The sequence below is a fragment of the Ostrinia furnacalis genome, unplaced genomic scaffold (assembly GCF_004193835.3).
Source record: "Ostrinia furnacalis isolate ACB-3 unplaced genomic scaffold, ASM419383v2 OfSCF0312, whole genome shotgun sequence".
NCBI lineage: Eukaryota > Metazoa > Arthropoda > Insecta > Lepidoptera > Crambidae > Ostrinia > Ostrinia furnacalis.
Genome location: NW_021130551.1, coordinates 233,451 through 249,835, shown reverse-complemented (window position 1 = coordinate 249,835; position 16,385 = coordinate 233,451).

The window sequence follows — 16,385 nt, the reverse complement described above, 5'->3', positions numbered from 1 at the left end:
CCGTATAAGGGAATATCCTAACGAAGCAACTAAGACAAAAGCATATCGAATTACAGGTCGACAAAAACTCGGCCCACCGCGTGCCGTATACCAAAGTAGTTGAGAAGACCTAGCCGGGGACATTCCCACATCTAGACTGCAAGCGTTGTCCAATGCGGCCGACACGGGTGCGCGAGGAAATGGTACACCGTTAGAGNTATTTCTGAACTTTAGTTTAGTAAAAGATTCAGAATCTCAAATCGCTTATTTTAAAAATAAAACCATAATTAGAAAACGAATGGAGGTAACTTTGGGAATTTATTCTATCGAGTCAACTTCATCAAATCGTGTTTCCATCCGTTAATAGCCCTAGAAAATATCCTCAACTATGCCCAAAAAAAATCTTAGCCTTTTATTTTACTGTTTAGTACCTCAAAAATGAAAAATGAAAACCTCATTTTCGCCATTTTCTCTGTTACCCGGCCTTAAATTACTGCCTAGAATATTTAAAAGTGACGATAAAGTAAAGTATGGAAAACTTATAATCTTTTCAAGCCATTTTTCTTTTAGTCATTGTTGTGTTATCGGAGCTCATACGTAACCATAATGTTTAATGTACTGTAATTTACTTTTGTTCTCTGTAGCTGTACAATATTAATATATTAAAATAAAAAATATTTTTCTAAAACTTTTAATGCTCTAAAAAGAATAAAACGGAGCTCATAATATGGCTACCTTCCAGCTTCATCATCAGATCAGCTCCACGTAATCATAATATTGCAATGTCATCCGACTTACACATGCATGCAAAATTTCAGCCCAATTGGAAACCGGGAAGTGGGTCTATTTTAAGTTGCAAGATTTGACGACACCAGACATGTGAAAGTAAATAAAAGCTTGTAATAAATAAATAAAGTGGACACAATAGCAAATGTGCTAGGTCATTAGCCCTACGGCTAACTACCAACTGTTAAGAAAATCGTTCTAACAAAATAAATGGATGTATTTGTCTTCAGGCTAGCAGAAGCTACAAACAAACCATCAAAGCTTAAAAGAAGCTTTAAAACATGTGGCAAAATAAAAATTATGCTTAAATTAATATTATCGTTACCTTTTTTTTCGTTACCTAGGGTAACTTATTCTGTGACCTAGGTTTTCTCCTCTGCCTCGCCCGCGTTTCAATCAGTTTGTCATATAAGATATTAATGTATAGCCTTATTTTTATGTACAAACATTAATACTTACTGTAAACTTTCATCCAAATCTGTTTAGTAACTATTGCATCAAAAGACTAATCAACGTCCTTACAAATTTTCACGTTTTAACAATTTATCAAATTACTAGCTACACGCAAGATCCAGCACACGTTGATCAAACTAAAATCTGATAAAGATCTATCTATCTTTTCTTAATCAGCTCCGTATAAGGGAATATCCTAACGAAGCAACTAAGACAAAAGCATATCGAATTACAGGTCGACAAAAACTCGGCCCACCGCGTGCCGTATACCAAAGTAGTTGAGAAGACCTAGCCGGGGACATTCCCACATCTAGACTGCAAGCGTTGTCCAATGCGGCCGACACGAGTGCGCGAGGAAATGGGACACCGTTAGAACAGCGGGGAGTCGTGAGGAAGCTGGAGACTGCTAATAAGGCTGTATTTTAAAAGGCTGGCTGCTTTTTCATTTTAATGACTTTAGTCGGCTGACAAAATCATTGATTTAATATAATTTTGTCATTCAATTTATACCAAAGTAGTTGAGAAGACCTAGCCGGGGACATTTCCACATCTAGACTGCAAGCGTTGTCCAATGCGGCCGACATGAGTGCGGAGGAAATGGGAAAATGGGACACCGTTAGAGCAGCGGGGAGTCGTAAGGAAGTTTGAAGCTGCTAGAAGGATGGCTACTTTTTCATTTTAATGATTGCTGGCTGACGAAATTATGTTGATGTAATATAATTTTCACGTATCGCACTCATGTAAAATATGATATCATCTAACTACAAGAATCATCTAAGTGATATTTACCACAGATGTTCAAAGTCATTACTTACATTACTTTAATAAACATTTTATTAATTACGAATTTTTTAGGCTTTTTAACTTCGTTCTTTTTTATGCAATTTTCGCTAAAGCGTTTAGATTCATAAACTATGCCTACTTTTCGGGGTGTTCCGTGCATTTTTAGGATTCAACTGTCGATAGTGTCGTAAACAGTGGACAAACACAACGTCGTGGATCAGAGATCGTCGTAGATCGATGTATGGAGATCCGTTCCGCTATTTACATACGCCACGTCTATTATTTCGCGAATTCGTCGAGCAACGGTCCCGTCGCAGAATGTTTGGTTTTTACTTGCAAACTAGACGTACATAGGTTAGCGTGTGTTTTGGATTGGTAGTACTAGAAACCGTAACCTACCGGTGAAGGGGATTTCAATTATTTACCTTTTGTATCCAAAATAATTTCAAGTTCTATAACTTTCATTTGAACTCTTTGGTTTTAGGTATCTACGAGTAAGTAGGTACATAAGTCTGCGTTTGACGTCACTTTTGTCGAGGAAGAATGCATTCGATTGCATGCTACTTACCTTAGGGAACAGGGTAGGTCATCAAGTTAGAAAGATAAAAGGCCACTAAAAAGATATCGGTGCTCCGTCATTCGCCTTAATTCAAATTACATTTCTTTTTAGGTACGTGGACTGGCAACATCTAACGGTGCTGAGGAAAAATGGCGAAAGAAACTCAGTCAGCCTGGAAAGGAACCCCAAACCATGAAAGAAGACCGTTTCCGTGAATCAACTTACTAGGGTAAGTACTGAAAACTATTTTTAACAGTTAAAATTGTTCTTAAATATCATGATAAGTGAATAGGGGAGGCCTATGTTCAGCTGTGGACGTCCTATGGCTGAAATCATCATCATCATTTCAGCCATAGGACATCCACAACTGAACATAGGCCTCCCCCAATGATTTACACAATGGTCAGTTGGTGGCGGCCTGCATGATCCAGCACCTTTCCGCTGCTTTTATGAGGTCGTCGGTCCACCTTGTGGATAAATAGTAATGAATAACTTGTGAAATGAACAGTACAACATTGTAAAGCAAAGTCAGCTTCAATACAAGCCCACCATTCATTAATATTAAAGCACTCGCATTCAGAACGTATGTCGTCCACGCAATATGTCTATGCCTTCAGGAAATGCTATCACACTATCACTCATGCGCTTTCCTTTCGCTGCGTGCGCATATTAAAGTATCACTTTGTAGACAGTATTATGGGCTAGGTGATAGGCACATATACAATACCTAATAAGACCCGATTGCTAATACTTATAAAGTGACTGACTGACTGACTGACATAGTGATCTATCAACGCACAGCCCAAACCACTGGACGGATCGGGCTGATTTTTGCATTCAGGCCTGTACTATTACTTATTCTGTGATTCAGGTAGATGTTATGACGTAGGCATCCGCTCAAAAAGGATTTTACGAAACTCCACCCCTAAGGGGGTAAAACGGGATCCACGCGCACGAAGTCGCGGGCGGCCGCTAGTGCCTAATAAGACCCGATTGCTAATCTATATATATAAAAATGAAACCCGTTTCGCGTTGTCACGGCATCACGTGTGAACGGCTGAACCGATTTCGATAATTCTTTTTTTTAAATGTTTGTGGAAGTCCAAGGATGGTTCTTACGGAAAAAAATATTAAGAAAATCTCTACGCTAAGGCGGTACGAAGTTCGCCGGGTCAGCTAGTGTAAAATAAAACTTGTGAGATAATTTTCTCATAATAGAAAACTGACAAAAGTAAGGCTGGGTTACTTTAACTATAACAAACATTCAAACAGCATTGTTGTGTTCCGGCAGTTAGAGGTAAGATAGCCAGTTCCTCCGTGGTTGAGGATTCCGGTTGAAGCTCGCTTCCACCTTCGGCCTCATCATCATAAAAAAAACGTCAAAAATCTGTAAAACTGCATAAAAAACACTTATTTAGATTATAGTTACGCTTAATTAAGGTGGTGCAGCTCAGCGTAACTTTTACAAAAAGATAATATAATCATTTTGAGTACGTACGCAAATGCAAAATTGTTAACGGGTGCAATTTTGCAACACGTTGTATGATGCGCTGTCTTGACTGTACAGTGTACGTACATACATTATGTAAACAACATAAGCATACCTACTTATTCGTACTATTTGCGACATAATTCCCAGGTTCCCACCAATGTATAATTAATTTAATACCCCACTTTGCTTCGCCCCTCCCAGGTTATCGCGGCAACACTATCAGTCATAGTTTTGACGCGCTTTCCCTAACATGCGTGTGCATATTATTATTATGTCAAGAACACGTTGCAACTTTGAATTTCGAATATCGGCAATTGGCAACACAATATTTTATGATTTCATGATACTCTGAGCCGTAAGGAAAAAGGGCCGGTTAGAAAATCTTCATATCTTCAAAAATACCAGACCTAATTTATGAAGCAAAACATACTGGAAAAACAACATGTTCCACATTTAAGAACTAAAAATAAAAAGCCTGCATTAATTTCGTCTTTATTCTACAAAGCTAGGTCAGTTACTTTTGAAGATATTGAAAATTTTCCAACCGACTCTTTTTCTTTGCGATTCAGTGTACCTACGAGTATTAACCAACCGAATTATGATCATCGTCCCTTTTGAAATCGGTTAAATACCTACATAGTGATTTTAAGTACATAAAGTTTTAGTATAATTTCAAACTATTGGTGCTTTTTTGATATATGCTTTTAGATTTTCAAGTTACGTAAGACTTTTTTTTAAATGCTATAATATCATCTTAACTTTCAATTATTGCTACTAACGTTATAAACGTTTCTGCGAATTAAGTTGCGGAGTGTGATTGGCGCCTAAGTATTATTTATGTGCCTAGAGATATCAACTAGGAAATATTGCATAATAATGTTTAGTAAGTTTTGAAGGCAGATGCTTACAAAGTAACATGCAAAGATCTTGCTGCCGGATAAGCCTCACCTTTATTATCTGGGCTTTAGTATTTCAAAATTATAATAATCTGAGAATATTTCACTAATTTACTGTACTGTTATATTTTTCATTCCTCATTGATACAAATTATGTTGACTTAACTGAACATTTAAAAACTGTTATCTTACATTCAAATCGTTTTACTTGGTTCTTTTAATCAAATCAGAGAAAAATCTCACACGAAATCTATCTATCCCGATTTCGCTAAACTACAGAACGTCCTTATGGGGTCAGCTGGTCGTGATCTAAAACATTTTTTCTTATTTAAAAAAATCATTTATTTTAAGAGCACTTTTATTAGTTTTCCTATTGGCCTGACCCGAAAATTTATGGTAAAATCGGACGAATAGGAGATATTTTTNGCGTGTGCGCATATTATTATGTCAAGAACACGTTGCAACTTTGAATTTCGAATATCGGCAATTGGCAACACAATATGATTTCATGATATACTGGGCCGTACCTAAGGAAAAAGGGTCGGTTAGAAAATCTTCGTTCGTTCGTTCGTTTCAGCCAAATGACGTCCACTGCTGGACAAAGGCCTCCTCCAAGGTTTTCCACAATGCACGGTCCTGCGCTGCCCGCATCCAGGCTCTTCCCGCAACCTTTACGAGATCGTCGGTCCACCTAGTATGAGGCCTGCCCACGCTACGTTTTCCAGCCCGTGGCCGCCACTCGAGAACTTTTCTAGAGAGAGTTTAGAAAATTTTCATATCTTCAAAAATACCAGACCTAGTTTTATGAAGCAAAACATACTGGAAAAACTACATGTTTTAATTTTTTTCATATTTAAGTACTAAAAATAAAAACCTTGAATTAATTTAGTCTTTATTCAACAAAGCTAGGTCAGTTAAGATTTTCCAACCGACTCTTTTTCTTTGCGGTTCAGTGTACCAACGAGTATTAACAAACCGAATTATGATCATCTTCCCTTAATTTGAAATCGGTTAGATACATAGTAACTTTAAGTACATAAAGTTTTAGTACCTATAATTTCAAACTATTGGCGCTTTTCTGTTATAGACAACACTTTTAGATTTTCAAGTTACGCAACAATTTTTTTTAATGCAATAATATTTTATCATCTTAACTTTCAATTATTGCCACAGAATACATAATAGTAGCAACAGAAATGCCACTCCTTTGTGTAGGATCAGATGCCGACATTTTAACGGTAATAATAATAATGCAAAATATCCAACGCACATGGTGCATTCGAAATCGCACCTTACTACTACGCTCACAAGAGCGCATTTTTTTGTGTTTAGAATTGATCTACGTCACCGCTCAAGCGTCAGGGTTGTATGAGCAAAGTAAAATAAATAAAAACTTAATTTTAAGAAGTATTTATTGTATTTACGATTAGAAAACTTTAATCTAGTGGAGTTTGTATAATCGTACCATCTCTATAGTATCTATTAATAAACTTCAGTGTTGCGATAATTCGAAATTAAACAAACAGTTTTATAGCCTGACCAGGAACATAAAAACCCTGGCATAGAGGCGCTTCAATTGCATTTGATAGTGCAACACTGAGTACAGTCGTACATGTGTTAAATTAATAGGCTAAATTTATGTATCAGGATTCAGGATTACGGGCTAATTTGATATTTTCATAAATTAACGAAAAATATTATTAAAGGTAACCTGGTTTAAATAAATTAAATGAAACCATCAATCGAGCTAGTAGGATTTATTTTATTATTCATCAATAATCAAATTCAGAACTTGAATATTCAACTACAATGTCTGCTCATGAACCCTTCAAACTCGGTACTTCTTTCCCAATTCCATAAAATTCAAAACTTAGAAAGTGACAAAAAACATTAAAATAAGTAGTTGAAACAGACTACAGCTAATTTTCATAGTGGACTGTACTATACGATAAACATGTCAGTCAATTTGACAACCTTTGTCGGAAACATTATTCAATGAAAATATTGTCCGAACCCTTAGTATTTCTCTTCGACAAATACATTAACACATCGTGAACCACTTTTCTTTCACGACTATAAAAATATTTTAGCAATTTAATTCACAAAATCAATTGCAAACATTTAAAATAAAGTTTGTTTACACTTTGACAACAATAGACTGACATGCAAGGTGACATGTCAATGAAGTTTTCAGTTACTGTTGCCATTAAAAGAAATTAGTACCATTAGTTTTCCGCAACATGGCGAGGGTTTTTATGTTCCTGGTCAGGCTATAAAAGGTGTAGTGTCGGATAGACACGGTGAAGTAAAGTTAATGTTTTTATTAGCTAAAATAATTTTTTTGCTATAGTTTTTTGTCATAAGTATTTCAAAATAATTTATTATTTAAAAAGTGTAGTTTTTTTTTATTATTTTTTCACTACAGTTATATTATTCCTAAATATTACAATTTTTCTTTAAAGAAGAATAACAGTGCTGTTGGAACAATAAACCTTGATTGCGACTATGATCGACCGAGCGTGTATATGTAGATACGCGTGTGCAAACAGGCGCGTGGCGGCCCGGACTGATTTGCAACTTGAAGTTGTCGCGCGCTGTAGGTAATTATCTCGGCCGGCATAGGCGAGTGACGGAGGCCTGTTATTGCTACTAACGTTATAAACGTAAATTTTCTGCAAATTAAGTTGCTGAATGTGATTGGCGCCTAAGTATTATTTATGTGCCTAGAGATATCAACTAGGAAATATTGCATAATAATGTTTAGTAAGTTTTGATGGCAGATGCTTACAAAGTAACATGCAAAAGATCTTGCTGCTGGATAAGCCTCACCTTTATTATCTGGACTTTAGTATTTCAAAATTATAATAATCTGAGAATATTTCACTAATTTACTGTACTGTTATGTTTTTCATTCCTCATTGATACAAATGTTGACTTAACTGAATATTTAAAAACTGTTATCTTACTTTCAAATCGTTTTACTTGGTTCTTTTAATCAAATCAGAGAAAAATCTCACGTGAAATCTATCTATCCCGATTTCGCTAAACTACAGAACGTCTTTATGGGGTCAGCTGGTGAACTAAAACATTGTTTCTTACTTTTAAAAATTAATTATTTCTGCTAGTTGGCTTACAAAGAGCACTCTTATTAATGCCCCATAAGGGCTACCTTTTCTTTTTTTATTATTTTCTATTGACGTTCATAAGTGCCACTTGTGATCTAAACTGAATAAATATTTTTGATTTTGATTTTGATTTTGATAATTTTCCTATTGGCCTGACCCGAAAATTAATGGTTAAATCGGACGAATAGATGTTTTTATACTTACATCTCCTACAATTCGATAAAAATATATCACACATCACATACATGTGCTTGTATCAAATCGGTCCTACTGTGCACTTCATTTATAACGTTTTATAACTTTATAATTCATGTCTTTCGCCCGTATTCACAAACATTACTATGAGGTCTCACAGTGCGCGTGGACGCACAGGACACACGAACCAATCACAGAACTCTATTCAACGCTGTGCGTTCGATTTGCTGCTTCATTTGTGAATACGCGCGTTTAACTTGGCGAGGTTGACTAATAACCATTTTCCAAAATGGCCGTGCATAATAATTATTTCACCTGCGGTTTTCCCCATCATAGCGAGTGGAAACGAAAGCGGGAAATAGTGGTAGAAATTATTAGCCACGCCCGCGATTAAACCTAACAAGCGTTTAGAGGAATATATCGCTCATATGTGGCGGGTAGCCAGGGCTGCCACAAACACAACTTAATCTTAATTAGATATCTGTAATTGCGGTTTAATAAAATAAACGCTGTGAACATCGGCTACTTGGTAACTCGTAAAATAAGGTTGTGGTTTTGCGCTTGTATTTTTAAAAACATGTATTTTCAACTTACTGTAGCATTTTTATATGATTGGGCTAAAGGTGTTATTTTTCTTTGTCTATCGTGTTGATTGATAAACCTAGATGCGACAAATGTACCTCCGCAGTCATATATTTTCTTTTGGGACTCAGTTTTTCGGGACTATCTTCTCACCTTTCTTTGACATCCATCCATTCGCAGTGGTGATCATTGAATTCGTAAGGCAATCGGTTTGACAAATATTCTAAATAAACACTAAGCTGCTGCAGCAACCTAAGTGAGTCTTGGCCTCCGACAATAAGAGTCTTCACTCCAGTTTGTCTACTCACGGACATTGCCCGCGGGCGGCGTGACCGGAGGGAGCGGCGAGCGTTCGGCGAACGAACGAGCAATGTTCGGTTCGCGAGCGAACATCTAAGAAGACGATCCTGACGCACTCTCTTCAACGACTTTGCACAAAACGGTCTCGATAACAATGTAAATTTATACCGAATAGACAATTATTTTAATACAGTCCACTCTTTTCATTTATAACTTCCACTACACTCACTATCGAAGTAACAAGTTGGTTCTGCGTCACCTCTCGCCAGTTATCGACTTGGAGATCGCTCAGGTTCATTCTTCAGACTTCGTCTTCGACCTGTCGATGGTCTACGACGCTTGCTTCACCGCACGATCCNACAAAATAAACGCTGCAAACATCGGCTACTTGGTAACTCGTAGAATAAGGATGCGGTTTTGTTCTTTTGGTTTTGAACCAAAAATGGTTCAAATTTATTTTTAACTTTTGCCGTGTGTAAAATGGCTTAAAAAGCTTTTCATACATTTAACGTAAACATTCAAGTGAAACTAGCTATGTGTGAGATGTATGAGTGTTATAAAACAGACAAGGGTTCAATCGAATCGATCCACGTGTCCTCCGAAGCACAGAATCACTCTGTAGATTTATTAAATTAATACATTATTGTTGGCAGCGAGGAGTCTGGAGTCTGGAGTGAGGGCCCGTACCGGAAAGCATGGAATATGTCCATTGTCCACCTACAAGGTGGGCAGACAACCTCATAAAGGTAGCACGGAGGCGCTGGATGGAAACCGCTACCAACTGGTCAATCTGAAAATTATATGGGAGGCTAGTGAACTTAGAGCTTGTCGTGCAGAGGAAAGTTCACAAGAGGGCAAAAAAGGGCACAAGAGCGCGCGGCTCGCCCATGCGCTGGATTGACCAGGTCAAAACCGCACTCAATGGGCCACTCCACGAGTACGAGTGCACAAGAAAGGCTGCAGTATGGGAGGAATGGCGACGGATTGTGTGGCTTGCCACCGGACCGGGTGTCATGACCACGACTACTCTGGCAAGAGTGTAGGGATGAAGAAGAAGTGAGCTCAGTAAGTGGACTTCTTGTGGCTGAAAGATGATGATTATTATTTAATAATGTATTAAATATTTATTATTAATAATAAGGTGGCAACCCTACCGATGCGTGAGAAGCTATTAGCAGCGGAGGTGAGAACTGGCCGGTTAATGGGGCCAGTCCGCGCCGGTACCGCTAACAATACTATTTATACTGGCCCCATCGGGACGTCCCCGATAAGATACGGGACAACTGCGAATGTAGGTACACGTGGAGATATAAATCTGTTTTTAACTTATTGACAGTGTCTCAAATAATGTTTAAATAAATTAAATTAGGGCGACGCTAGCAACTAATACTCCAAATTTTTATTCATATTAAGTTCGACAGCTAGTTTAGCAAATTAATTGTTGTTTTTTTATAGAGCTTTTAAAAAGCTCTTGATTGCTTTTCTTTGTGTTTAACAGTTATCAGTCAATCGACCCACAACTAATAAGAAAAGAAGCTCTTGGCCCTCACCTGATGGAAAATGATGATCAGGCCGAAGGAAGGATGGGTCTATCGCCCGTATTCACAAATATTACTATGAGGTTTCACAGTGCGCGTGGACGCACAGGGTCACACACGAACCAATCACAGAGCTCTATTCCACGCTGTGCGTTCGATTTGCTGCTTCGTTTAAGCAAGCATCGCTTGTGAATACGAGGGATTACTAATGTTTGGCCAAAAAACGTTTCCCAAATTATTACATCGCAAACAACGTTTCGAAAATTTTCATTTGGCAAATTCTCATTTGGCAAATCAACTTCTTGCAAACTTTTAATTCGCAAATGTTATTTTTGGCATATTATTGTTTAGCAAATTATTGTTTGGCAAAGTATGGTTTGCCAAATGTTTCATTAGGCAAAAATATTTCACGATAAACTATATACAAAATAATTTGATTGGTGCATAGAATGGAATAGGAGTACAAATTAGCTTGTGGTTATTATTTTGTTTAGTGGGTAGTTAATATAAAATTTGTTCTACATTAATTTCCTTATTTCACTAACATTAAGGGTCACTGTTCTAACCTAACCTACTATTTTCTGTAATACCTACTTTTTGCAACCATACTATTTTCTGCAATGTTTTACATAAAATTCTTGTGAAAACCATGATCATGTGCCTTATACTTTGATTTGTGGGTAACGGTGGGTAAGTATGTGAAGTGTCAATTTGACCAAACAAATTATTTGGGATATAATTTGGCAACATAAAACATTTGCTATATAAACATTTGCCAAGTAAAATTTGGCCAAATGATAATTTGACCAAATGAATTAGTTGCGAAAAGTACAGTTGCTAAAAGTTCATTTGAGAAATGAAACTTTGGCGATAAGTTGTTTGCGATGTGAAATTTGGCAAAAAGTAATTTGGCCAAACGGAAGGATACCGAATACGAGCCTATATCTACTTATTAAGAAATGAAGCTCAGAGCCTGCAACTCATTTGATGGAAAGTGATGACCAGGTCGAAGAAGGCAGCGAGCTTGTCCCGGAATCATCAACCACAGAATAATTTCATAATAAGTACAGGCCTTAAACTTATGCTACTCCTGGAAAATGTCTCACTATTAAATACGTGTTAATGCGAATATTCTAATTTTATCCCGGGCAAAACCTGTTGACATCTGCGGACTTGTATTTCCACGGTGAAGTGTACTGCCTGCATAATTTTATTGTCAAGCGGCATTGTTAATGCAAAAGTAACTTTAAGATTAAGTATTAGAATTGGATTTTGATTGGCAGAGAAATGACTTTACGATTGCAAGATAAAAACCTCTGCATCTTAGATGCTATTTTGTTTTATAAATTAAGATGATGGTTGATTAAAATAATACACAAAAAGTATTTTTTTATATTTTTAATAAGTGAAACTCTAAATAACAACAGTCCATTTTATTGCGTAGCTGCGTAGGTACAAAATTAGTGCAATGAATCGGAGAACAGTTGCTATTCTATAATAGTTAATTAATAACGAGTTTCTAGTTTCTTCTAACAATTATAAATGAAGTAGAAAGTTCTTATCTTCAAGTTAAGATAACAATTGGCCTAAATGAGTTCTTGGTACATACTGCAGTAGACTAAACTTAGTAATATCAGTTACATTATTTTCCAACAAAAACTAACCCACTGTTAATTTACCATCTCATGCGTTTTATTATAAACTGACGGATTTTTTCTTGCGCTGCTTCTTCTCAGCACTGGCCCATTTATTGTCCCGAAGCAGTGGTAGGGTTAATATTGGGACGCGTAAAGCGCTTTTTTTTAAAGCCTATTTGCAAGAAATAAATGAATTTTTAATTTTACAATTTCACGTTGACAATTCCTTATAAAATATATCAGAAATAAATAAATATGTTTGAAGATGAGGAACAATGTAGTATCCAAACGCTAATAGAGCAAAAATGTACTCTTTACCCATGAACGTTTAATAGCAGACCCGGCGAATACCGTACCCCCTATGTTCAAATCAGAAATAATGTGGGATTCTAATGGTCAAATGATTTTTTAAATCGGTGCTGTGGTTTCGGGGCTTATTAAGTACTTTTAGATTGTTGCAAAATCTTTCTTAATACAACTACATCGTGGAATCCTAAGCCTACAATTGATTCAAATTCAAAATTATTTATTTACGTAATTCCAGCTAGGTACATAAGTGGTCTTAAATAGAGATCTACTGTGTCTCGATTCGCTGATAGGTACTTGAAGGGATAATCAAACATGAACTACTGCTTCTGGTTGCACTGTGCGCCTTTATCTCCTATCTTAAGGTAGGAAAGTGTTAAATCGCCGTGATTATTTTGATTGCCTCCGGTGGCTTTGGAATCTCGTATGCTTTAATTGCTCGGAGATCTCTTGGCATGATCGAACCCATCCGCCATTAGTACCTGCCTCTGAGCTGAAATGCCACCTTTGTCTTGCGATTTTTAGAGGCGTTTTTGTACCCGCTAAAAGCCATTGCGTGTATAGATTTGTTGTTGTCGCGCTGACACGCGGGGTTGTGTTCAGTGGAATAGTTGATTTTGTAGGAATGTGGTGGGTTTTCTCATAGACTATAATTCTATACCTTAGAAGTGGTAAATTGCAAAATGTGTAGGCATTTTTAAATCTAACTAGCTTCTGTCCGCATTTTCATACGCATAATTTTAGGTCTCAACATAAAATTCTAAAGCTAATTTGTAAATTATTAACAATAGCAGTTAAGAATACTGTATCGCTCTTTTATCAGTTTACTAGCTCACAGCTGTGCTCGCAGTCGCGACTTCGTACGCGTGAAAACATTTTGTATATTTTTCCCGTTTCATTGATGCCCTGCTTCTTGATCGTGGCGTGATGGTTTATAATAATCTATAGCCTTCCTCTATAGCTAAATGGGCTGTCCAACACAATAAAAAAAATCAAATCAGACTAGTATTCCCGAGATTAGCGCGTTCAACCAAACAAACTCTTCAGCTTTGTAATATTAGTAAGTATATATATCTCTAGGTACATAACTTACTGCTACATCCATTCCAGTAAGAATCCCAGTAGAACTGAAGACCAGGACCTAAAAACTAAAGCAAAAAAAAATCACTTGCTCTAAATATCGACGAAAAAGAATCACAAAGTCTTCCCTCATAACCGTCAAATGACGTCCCTACAACTCTACAACTCCCGTGGGACGCGAGAGACAATGGGACGAAATTACAACCGGCCAATTGAGCCGCTTGTACAACTTGATCCCCCCTATTGTTTCCGCACTTTTGTGCGGATGACCGACTAAGCAATTTTGATACTTTACAATATTTTTTTCGGTAAAACCTTTATTTATATGACAAATTTTTTTTTTGTTTTGAATCGTCTCTTCTAAACCTAGTAGCCTTCATGCCATTTGGCGGTTGTATAATGCGATAGTAAACTAATTTTAATACATTTTGAACTAATTATGTGTCATCATAATACTGAAAATTGTACTGAGTTTAACCATAATATCCAAATCAAAAAGCTGTTGCGTCAACTTATAATTAAAGATAGACTGTACCTGTCCTTGTTCATAAGTAAATATTAAATACTTAAAATCACTTACCATTAGGTGATCCGTCTGCTCGTTTGGCTCCTGTCACATAAAAAAAAATACTCAAAAATCGAATGCTGCTATCGCTAAAGGGTACTTGGTTAGAGGTGTAGTTTCGGTGACTTATTTATTTTAATCATCATCACATTATATCTAATCTACCAATGACATGGGAGTCTCTACATATTACTTTTTGGCCCATTGTTGATAATTTAATCCATCAATTATTAAGATTACGAACAAACAGTACTTTAAGCTACATTACCAAGACTGTAAAATAACAATTAGTTTCTGCTACGTTAATAGTATTATTGTTTATGACCAATTAAGCCGGCCGTTACATGTAGGTACTTAATAAGCAATATTTCAAATTAAAAGTACGGGAAGTTTTACCATACATTAAAGACGTGGTTCGGGATGCGGATGAAAGGGATAAACAAATTAAAAACAAGAGTTTTGATTAAAATAATTTAGCAAAAGATGCATGAGTCAAGTTTAACGAATACGCAAACATTGAAAGGTACCGTAGTACAAGGTAGTTAAATATTAATATCTAAATTGTAAACGATGTAATACATAGATTTGATAGAAGCGCAGTTGACTGATTGTCGTTTTCTTAACGTAAATCAAAATTTATAGGATTGAGTGCTTTACTTTGTATGCACAAAACAGGTTCAAAATTTTTCAACATTCTGGATTATTATGTAAAATTTGAACTCACAAAGATCACCATTAAGTTATTGTATCATAGCTTTCTATGAGACTCACTCAACACACTTTTTCCCATCCAAAATGACGACCTAGCCCTATAAATTCCTATCACATCAACGCACTAGCTTCACGTTCTATCGTGCGTATACAGACTAAAAATATTATAGTTTATTCTTGAAGTACACTGCTCAGTTAACAATACCCCCATTTGTTAGCTCAACAGAAAGACGGACTTGCCACTACCAAGGCATTGCAAAGTTGCAATCTGTTATTGAAAGCATTGCAACCACATCAGACTAAACATTTTAGTTGCAAAATGAGACCTATTACAACGAAATAAGATGCCCCAGTGTGAAGCTTGATGTGCTGTCGTCTGTTCAAGACTGCATCAATCCATCACGAACTGTGTTTCCTTGACGCGTTTCTATTGTAACGTACTATGCAAGTTCAGCCTTTGTTATACCATGACTCTTTATGGTGTGTTCTCGAAATGGCAATCTGAGAATTTCCTGGATGGGAGACGTATTCTGAAACATCCGAAAGTAAAATATTACTTAGGTAGGTATGTTCAGTATCAGTTCCTGTGTAATTGATTTTACAGTTTCTAATTTTTACACTGTTCTTTGATTGGAAGCACTTTTTCGATCTATAACAATAAAATTCAAAACCAACATTAATTTGTAAATTTTTCGTTTTAATATTATGAACCTTATTATAGAAGCAATTAATTGCGTCCTTTTGCGTCCTTTATTTCATAATGAATTTCTTCCGTATATCTAAAATCGATTGGGGAGTCGCATATGACATAGTTTTCAAATATAATACTTTTAAAAATTCGTATGAAAATCAATCGATTTCGTATGCGATTACTTCTTAACTCACATGAACTAGTACAAGGCCAACACAGAAGCTTCTTATGTATGTTGTAATAAGTGTTATTTTGCAATAAAAATATAAAGCCCGATGTGCCGTCGTCTGTACAAGCTCCTGATATCTCCATATAACGAGCACACGTCCGATAAATTATATTATTATAGTGGAATTTGTTTATTAAACGGGGTAATAATATTGTTAGGAAAAATATTGTTAGTGCACATATTTTATTAACTTCTTTTATTGCCATATTTTATGAATAATTCTTATTTTAGCTTTTGTTATTTTGCTTAGTTAATGTAAAAAAATGTTCTTTAATAAAAGTCATAAAAGCATTTTATAGATTTTCAACATGGAACAATAAAGAATTTAAATTAGATTTTTTTTGCAATGAAGCTTTTAAGATGCGTAAACTATATTGACTACATTTTACGAGATATTTTTATTGCTTTATAAGGCAAAAGTATCAAGACTGCTAGATCACACTTTATAGGTGCGTTACTGTTAGTCAATTTGTTCGCA